General features: G+C 46.8%; 1 pseudogene; it reads left to right on the forward strand.

The window, feature by feature from the left end:
* Positions 1–365: 365 nt before the first annotated feature.
* LOC104982469 lies at positions 366–4,315 on the forward strand (annotated as a pseudogene).
* The last annotated feature ends 3,809 nt before the right edge of the window (positions 4,316–8,124 follow it).

Raw genomic sequence — 8,124 nt, forward strand, 5'->3', positions numbered from 1 at the left:
ACATTGTACATTATTAGTCTTTAATGTTGGTTAACAATGCTGGGTTTAAGGAGGGTTTCTTGATTGAAATGTTAGTATTTGAATAGTAATATTAAAAAAAAAAAAAAAACAGCTTCCAGAAAGATTTAATATTTTCAGGGAAAAGTTTTTTTTTTCCCTTTCATTTCCTGAATCAGTTCCTTAGGAATTTGCCTTTTCTGTGCAGAGTCCTTCTTCTAATCCTCATGTAGAAGATACAAAGATGAAGAGTGGAGTTTGAATTGGGCCTTTAAGAGTGAGTATACCTGTGGCGGATTCATTTCGATATTTGGCAAAACTAATACAATATTGTAAAGTTTAAAAACAAAATAAAATTAAAAAAAAAATAAAACCCCCCCAAAAAAAAGAGTGAGTGTGATTTTGATAGAAAGATAATAGCTGAGTGCTCGCCTCGGCAGCACAGATACTAAAATTGGAATGATACAGAGATTAGCATGGCCCCTGCTCAAGGATGACACGCAAATTCGTGAAGTGTTCCGTACTTAAAAAAAAAAGAAAGAAAGATAATAGCTGACACTGACAGTCTAAGCTACGGAATCTAATCCTGGCAAAGTATGTAGGTGGCAGACTAGAAGACGCCAAAGGCAGACCTGAGTTTGGTTGTGTATTTGCAGATTGAAGATGCATCAGTGTTTTTAAAAAGAGGCAGGCGCATGGTCAGTTTTGGAGCTTGGAGGGGGATAGGTCAACCCTGGTGGAAATTACGGGGGAAAAAAATGGGTGGGGAATCAACGAGGCTGTCGTAACCTTCTAGAGGTAAAGTAATATAGCAGGCGAGGACTACAGCAGATGGAGATGAGAGCCTTTGCAAAGACAGAGTCAGCAATGGAACTCTTGTCAGAAGAGTGGTGGACTTCTGATCACGGCAGGTGTGGGATGAAGCAAAGGATTACGACGTCTTGAAGGGCAAGAGGCCGAGAGAGGTGGGGCTGGATTTGAGAGCGGTTTCTGAGAGCAGACTTGGTGATGCAGCATTTAGTTGTTAATGTCAAGTCTTCTAGGTGGGAGCCTGGGAGGATGGCGGTGCCCTTACGAGAGAAGGAATGCCATCAGCAGAGGTTTGTTAAGGAGAAACAGTGATTTCTGGTTTGAAATTGTTAAGTTTGTGATGCAGCAGGCCATATAAGCTGTATCCAGAAGGCATCTTGAAAATAAGAGGGAAGGAGAATATGGGGGTGAAGATTTGGGTCAGTGACAGTCTCCAGTGGATGACAGATTCTCGTTGGTGGTCATGGGTGAGGTGGCATGCATGTGTTCTGTATTTTTATCTTTTTAGTAAACAACGCAGAACATTCATTAGATTTTCGAAAGCTCCGTTATCCCAGAAAGGTTAAGAAGCAGTGAGATAGAAATACCAAGAAGGTAACAAAAGAGTCCTTTTAAGAGATGAGCAGAAGAGGGAGTTGAGGAGTGGTGAGAGGTATAAGAATCAGGAAAAAAGGAAAAACATGGTGTGAAAGAGGAGCATTGAAGCTCTTTGCTTAATTGTCTAAGTAAGATAAGTGTTTCGGGTAAGTTCAATTTGAAACACTTGCTGAATGTGACCGAGAGATCATGGAATCATCTCCATAGAGATACGAATCGAAGCCTCGAGAGTGGACAAGATGAGAAAAAAAATGAGAGCTGAGCTTAAGGAATGCCTGACTTTAAGTGTCTTTAGAGGGCGAGTTTCAGAAAAGGACAGAGGAAGCGTGGTCAGAGACCAGAGGACCGTATGTGCACTGTCAGAGGAGCCCGCGGAGGCCGGGGTCCCTGGGGACTGCTTTGAACATGGTAGAGAATGCCGTGCAGCTGGAAGAGACGCTGTTGGATTTGTTGACTTTCAGCTCCCCTGATAGATGGGCTCACTCCTCCTCCCCGCCATCCTGTGTGTGGTTGAGTTTGCTCTTCACTGTGTCTTCTCATAAGACTTTCAGAATCAAGTGATTCCAGGCCAAGAAACAGAGTTGTCCCATTCCCCAACGAATTCGAGTGAAAACTGATGATAAAATCAGGGACAACTCCCAAGAGAAGACACTGGAGAACCACCACGCTGGGTCTGTAAGGAGCCTCGCACATGAGGCGGCACGCCTGCTTATGCTGTGTCAAGGTCGCTTCATCACCATGTCGTTCTGAACAGCACTGCTGTCTGAACAGCTGGACCTGTTTCACTGGAAACTGATTTTCTTTGTGTCTTTCTGTGCTAGTGCTTTGGCTTAGTCATAAAAATGTGAGACCTTGACAAACAAAAAACCCCCAGGTGGTTCCATCAAAGTCTCATTGTGCTTACGCTCCTGATGGTGTAGACCCTGTCCTGTGGTTTTTGTGATGAAGGCAGACTAGTAGATCTCCGGTTTAGTTGACACTGTGTTGCATTTTGCTTTTTTTTTTTTGCATACACTGATAAGTCCTCACAACCACAGTGGTGGAAATCGAGGCAGAGGTTAGTGAGTGCGATCATGGACACCCAGCTTGCAAGTGATAGGGCATCCCTGTCTGTCTGTTCCTAAGTGATACTCGACCAGAGATCTGAGTTGACAGTAACAGGAAATATCTGTTGTCTGCTCTTTGCTTGTGTCATGTTTTAGCCTTTTAAAAAACTTTTCTGGCAAGGTCATTCACTAGGAAACTTCTGAGCACTGTTATATGCCAAGATTCACATGATCCCAGCCCTGGAGTAGCTCTTAGTTCAGATAGTGGGTGGAGCTGGGCATAATACGGAGAATGTACCAGCGCTGTGCAGAAGGCGTGCGTGCAGCGCTCTGGGGAGGAAAGAAGGCCCGAGTGATGAGGGGCTTGGTATGGCTTCACGAGCTCGACTGGGTGTTGATGGCTGGCTGGGAGTTTGCTTTGAGGAGTGCATTCTAAGTCGAGGTAGCTGCACATGCAAAGACACGGAGGTGTGAAATCAGCACATCAGCTCAGGAAAGCCTGGAGTTGTCTAGGAAGGCGGCATGGCAGTCGGGCGCCATCGGGAGAAAGCTTGGAGTTGAGACAGACTCTGAAGGATGTTGTTTCCTGAGCTCAGACTTGATTCTGCAGGTGAAAGTCATTAGAGGATGCCCTCTCCTGCCAGTCCCTCATCACGTTTCGTGCTCCCTTATCTCTCGTGCTTTCTCTGCCCGCTGTGCTCTTCCTCTCCTCTTTCTGCTTACGCCAGGGTATTCAGAGCCTGTGGTTTTTACCGCTTCTCCAACAGCATTTTAAATTGCACATGGGTTTTGTTTTGATTTGGCTGTTGGGTGGGTTGGGGGCGTTACTGACCTTCGGTGTGTATGTGGTGCAGGCAGGAGTGCTGAACGGCTGCGCCAGAGGACCGTCCTGGTGAGACTCCGGCTGTGTCTCCCCGAGAAGCCCTGGGCCCTGCTCAAGTCCGCCTTCCTCTCAGGCACATCTCCTCCACACACCTGCACTGGTTACCTCTGCTGGCGCGTTCCCTCCTGCCCTCCCTGGAACTTGCTGGCATTGGTGCCCCCTTTTGGAAAGGCAGGGCCAGCAGGAGTGTGTATCAGCTGTAGAGACGCGAGACCTGAAGCGCATCTGGATTCAGATTCCTAGCTTTCCTCAACTGGCAATTTAACTTCTCATGAAGATGTCTCTTTTATGCTCTTTGAAGTTCAGAGACGTGAGACCAGCTTAGATGAGCAACAGAAAAGCCCCAGTTTCTGAACGGTTTTCAGTGCACAGACTGCGAACAAAGTTTGGTATTAATAGTGTCCCTGATGATGTGCTGCTGGTGGTTCGCCATAGCTGAGAAGCCATTCCTACGAATTTAATTTGTATGCTCTCAATTCTCAAGTATTTATAAAAAGATTCTCATGTAGAGCATCCAGGCTGCGTTTTCCAAGGAACCATCTGTAATGCATTCCTCCTCTTACACTAACACTCCTGCTAAGTCAGAAACAGCCGACTCCCCAGCAGACACCTAGAGCTGCCTCCCAGGCATCCAGCCTGCTCCGCCTCCTTGCCTGCCTAACGCTGAGATGCCCTTTCTCCCCTATTGCCTCTCTTTTCTCGTTCACTTCTTGGAGGTCCCATCGTCGGAAAGCAAGTAGGATAGACATTCTCTGAGGTGTTTCTCCATGCTCAGCTGCGGGGCCGGCCGTGGGTCCTTTTTCCGTCTTCTTTAGCATTTGCTTCTTTGGCTGTGCAGAGTCAGCGGTGGCACGGCGTGTGAGCTCTTAGCTGTGGCATGGGGATCTAGTTACCCCGTAGTTGTGGCATCTGGGATGAGGATTGAACCTGGGCCCCCTGCGCCGGGAGTAGGAGTCTTACCCACTGAACTGCCAGGGCAGTCCTCCTGCCTTTTTTTTTTTTTTAAAAGCAGCTGCACTATTATACATTCCTACCAGCAGCACACAGGGGTTCCAGTTTCTTCACATCCTCATCAATACTGATTTTCTGGTTTTTTGATAGTTGCAATCTAACCTGTATGAAGTGGAGAGCTTGTTTCCTTGAGTTTTGTGCTCGTGTTTGGTGTGCTATCCGTCAGCTCTAAATATTTGGGGGCTGAAATGGATGCGACTCAATAAAGAGTGTCTTAAGCAGTTGCTGGGATGAAAATATGAATAAAATAAAACTGTTACCTCAGAGGAACCTTAATGAGTACTGTAGGGAGCTTACAGTTAGAGGTCTGTGTGTATATACAGGTGTGTGTTTTCCCTTTGTGCAAAGACAGTAGTAACAGTACTTCTTAAATGGTCATCTGGTATCACCATTGTTAGTTAATGACATCAAGCACTGAACGCTAAAGAGCATTTTGTTTACTTTTAAATTGAAGCTCAGCTGATCTGCGGTGTTAGTGTCACAGGAACGTTTTGTTTGTGTTCTGTAAGTTTTTAGTGGGATTTTCGAAGTCTTCGCGGTGAATTTTCTAGTTAGACGAGCTCATATGCTGCCAGGTGTGGCCCCCGTGGGGTGACACAGCGAGATGTGGTTTAATGTCTTCCATGTATCTTTTTTTTTTAAGGGTCAGCATAGAAGCTGGGCTTCCCTGCTGGATCAGTGGTAAAGCATCCACTTGCCAGTGCAGGAGATGGGGGTTCCATCCCTGGTTGGAAAGATCTTCTGGAGAAGGGAATGGCAACCCACTCCAGTATTCTTGCCTGGGAAATCCCATAGACAGAGGAGCCTGGTGGGCTGCAGTCATGGGGTCACAAAGAGTCGCACTCGGCTTAGCAACTAAAGCAACGGCAAGCCTTCGTATGCACTCTGGTCCTCGGGGTCCAGCAGGCAGCTTCGGGAGGCTTCTGCTCCCCTCCGCTCCACAGCGGGGCCTCCAGCCTTGGCCTCTTAGTTGCACTTACCTGGGGTGGCCTTGCAGGTGAGGCTCACGGCCTCCCTGAGGGGAGGAGGTGGGCATTGCCCTCAGGTCCCACTGCCACTTAGAGGAGCAGAGAGTGAGTCGCCAGAGGACAGCGTGTGCCGAGAGGGTGGGAGCGGCCAGCCCTCCTCTGACGAGTGGGGGTGGGGACACGGGCACTTCCTCCCCCGAGGGGTTTTAGGATTGTCTGCCTGGAAAGCGTTCTTCTCTTTGCTTCTGGAGTTAGTATGAACTGGATTTTTTTTCTTTTTAATTATTTTTGGTGTGCTGGGTCTTTGTTGCTGCTCAGGCTTCCTCTCTGTCTGGTGCGCTGAGTCCTTACCGCGGCAGCACCTCTCCTTGCACAGCACGGGCTCTGGGCGCGTGGGCTTCGCTGCTCTGCAGCGTGTGGGATCTTCCTGGACCAGGGATTGAACCTGTGTCTCCTGCATTGGCAGGCGGTTCTTTACCCTGAGCCGCCTGGGAAGCTCTGGATTTTTTTTTAGTTGTTTTAATGCATACAGTGAAACTGCCTAATTGTTTTACGGTGGTCAGATTTTTTTTATGAGAGGCCTGTAGTTGAAGAAAAGCACTAATTATGGGTTATTATTCCTAATAGCAATAATAAATAGTATTTTATCTCTAAAAACGTCTTATTGAAATCTACATTTAGCCAGGTGCACATGTCTACCTGTTCAGTCCAATGAGTTTTCACTAACTGGGTAATTAGTGCCCAGATCAGAAACTGAAGCGATGGCCCTCCAGAAGCCTGCTGCTTTCTTCCTTTCAGCCCCTACTTAACCCTTCACCTCCATGACTTCTAACATGTTTGCCTGGTTTTATACTTTGGTTGGTTTTACTTAACAGCTGTGAGAATCATGTTGTGTGTGTCTGTGGTTTACGGTTGATTGTTAAACCCGTCCCACTGACAGCCCAGGTAAGGACTTGCCCTGTGGCTTGGCTATGCTCTCAGTGCTCCAGTTCTGGAAGGAAGATGTTCTTAGGTGGTCTTCACATTCCCTTCAATCCTTTCCTAGACTAAACGACCCCTACAGAGTTTTCTGTTACCTTGTTTTCTTCATTCTGTTGCTGTGGTATTAATCTATTGCTGTGTAATAAATGCCCTACAACTTTGTGACTTAAAACACTGATTGTTATTCAGTCACTAAGTCATGTCTGATTCTGCGACCCCATGGACTGCAGTACGCCAGGCTTCTCTGTCCTTCACTATCTCCTAGAGTTTGCTGAGATTCATATTTATTCAGTTGGCGGTGCCATCCAACCATCTCATCCTTTGCTGCCCTCTTCTCCTGCTCTCAATCTTTCCCAGCATCAGGGTCTTTTCCAGTGAGTCGGCTCTTCACCTCAGGTGGCCAAAATGTTCAGCATCAGTCCTTTCAATGAACACTCAGGGTTGATCTCCTTTAGGATGGACTGGTTTGTCTCCTCGCAGTCCGAGGGACCCTCAAGGGTCTTCTCCAACAGCACAGTTTGAAAGCATCAGTTCTTCAGCCTTCACCCTTCTTTATGGCTCACCTCTCACATCTGTGCATGACTACTAGAAAAACCACAGCTTTGGCTATGTGGACCTTTGTCAACAAGGTGATGTCTCTGGTTTTTAATACTCTCTAGGTTTGTCATAGCTCTCCTTTCAAGGAGCAAGTGTTTTTTAATTTCATGGCTGCAGTCACCATCCATAATGATTTTGGAGCGCATAAAAATAAAATCTGTCACTGTTTCCCCATCTGTTTGCCATGAAGTGATGGGACTGGATGCCATGGTCTTCATTTTTGAATGTTGGATTTTAAGCCAGTTTTTCACCCTGCTTTCTCACCCTCATCAAGAGGCTCTTTAGTTTGTCTTCGCTTTCCGTCAGTAAATCAGTAAATATTTATCTTACACTTGCTGTGAGTTAGGAATGGAGAAGTGGGCCTGGTGGGCAGTTCTGGCTCAGGGCCTCCCAGGGTTGCACCCAGGATTTCAATTGGGCTGAGGTATCTGCTTCCAGCCACACCCAACTGACACACCTTGGTGCTGCTGTGTGTCCTGGGGAGAGCTGAGGGGCGTGGGCTCAGTTCCCTGTGGAGGCCTCTCTGTCCTCCCCACATCACAGCTGGTCAGCTCTCCCCAGGGAGCACCTTTTCATGATCTCTGCTCGGAAGACATTCAGCACCACTTCCACCCTATTTCACTTGAAAAGCAAGTCACTGTATTCCACGGGAGGAGAGTTAGTCACTTGGAGGTTAGGAAGTCATCTCTTACATGGACTCATCTAATGGAATTGTAGCTAACACAGCTATATTTGACTTTTTAAACTCTCTAAAATAGAACACAGATTTCAATGAGATAGCTGGAAACTTAATATCTGCTGCCTTGCGTGGATACCACATGGTCTTCCCTTGTGGCTCAGCTGGTAAAGAATCCGCCTGCAATGTGGGAGACCTGGGTTCGACCCCTGGGTTGGGACGATCCCCTGGAGAAGGGAAAGGCTACCTATGTCAGTATTCTGGCTGGAGAATTCCATGGACTGTATAGTTGAACAAAGAGTTAAACACGACTGAGTGACTTTTGCTATATTTATAATAAATTTATAAATACTGACATTGTGGATTAATCTGATGGAACGTAACGTTCAGTGTGATCCACACAGTCAAAGGCTTTGGCATAGTCAATAAAGCAGAAATAGATGTTTTTCTGGAACTCTCTTGCTTTTTCCATGATCCAGCAGATGTTGGCAATTTGATCTCTGGTTCCTCTGCCTTTTCTAAAACCAGCTTGAACATCAGGAAGTTCACGGTTCACGT

This window comes from Bison bison, unplaced genomic scaffold, assembly GCF_000754665.1.
Source record: "Bison bison bison isolate TAMUID 2011002044 unplaced genomic scaffold, Bison_UMD1.0 scf7180017860177, whole genome shotgun sequence".
NCBI lineage: Eukaryota > Metazoa > Chordata > Mammalia > Artiodactyla > Bovidae > Bison > Bison bison.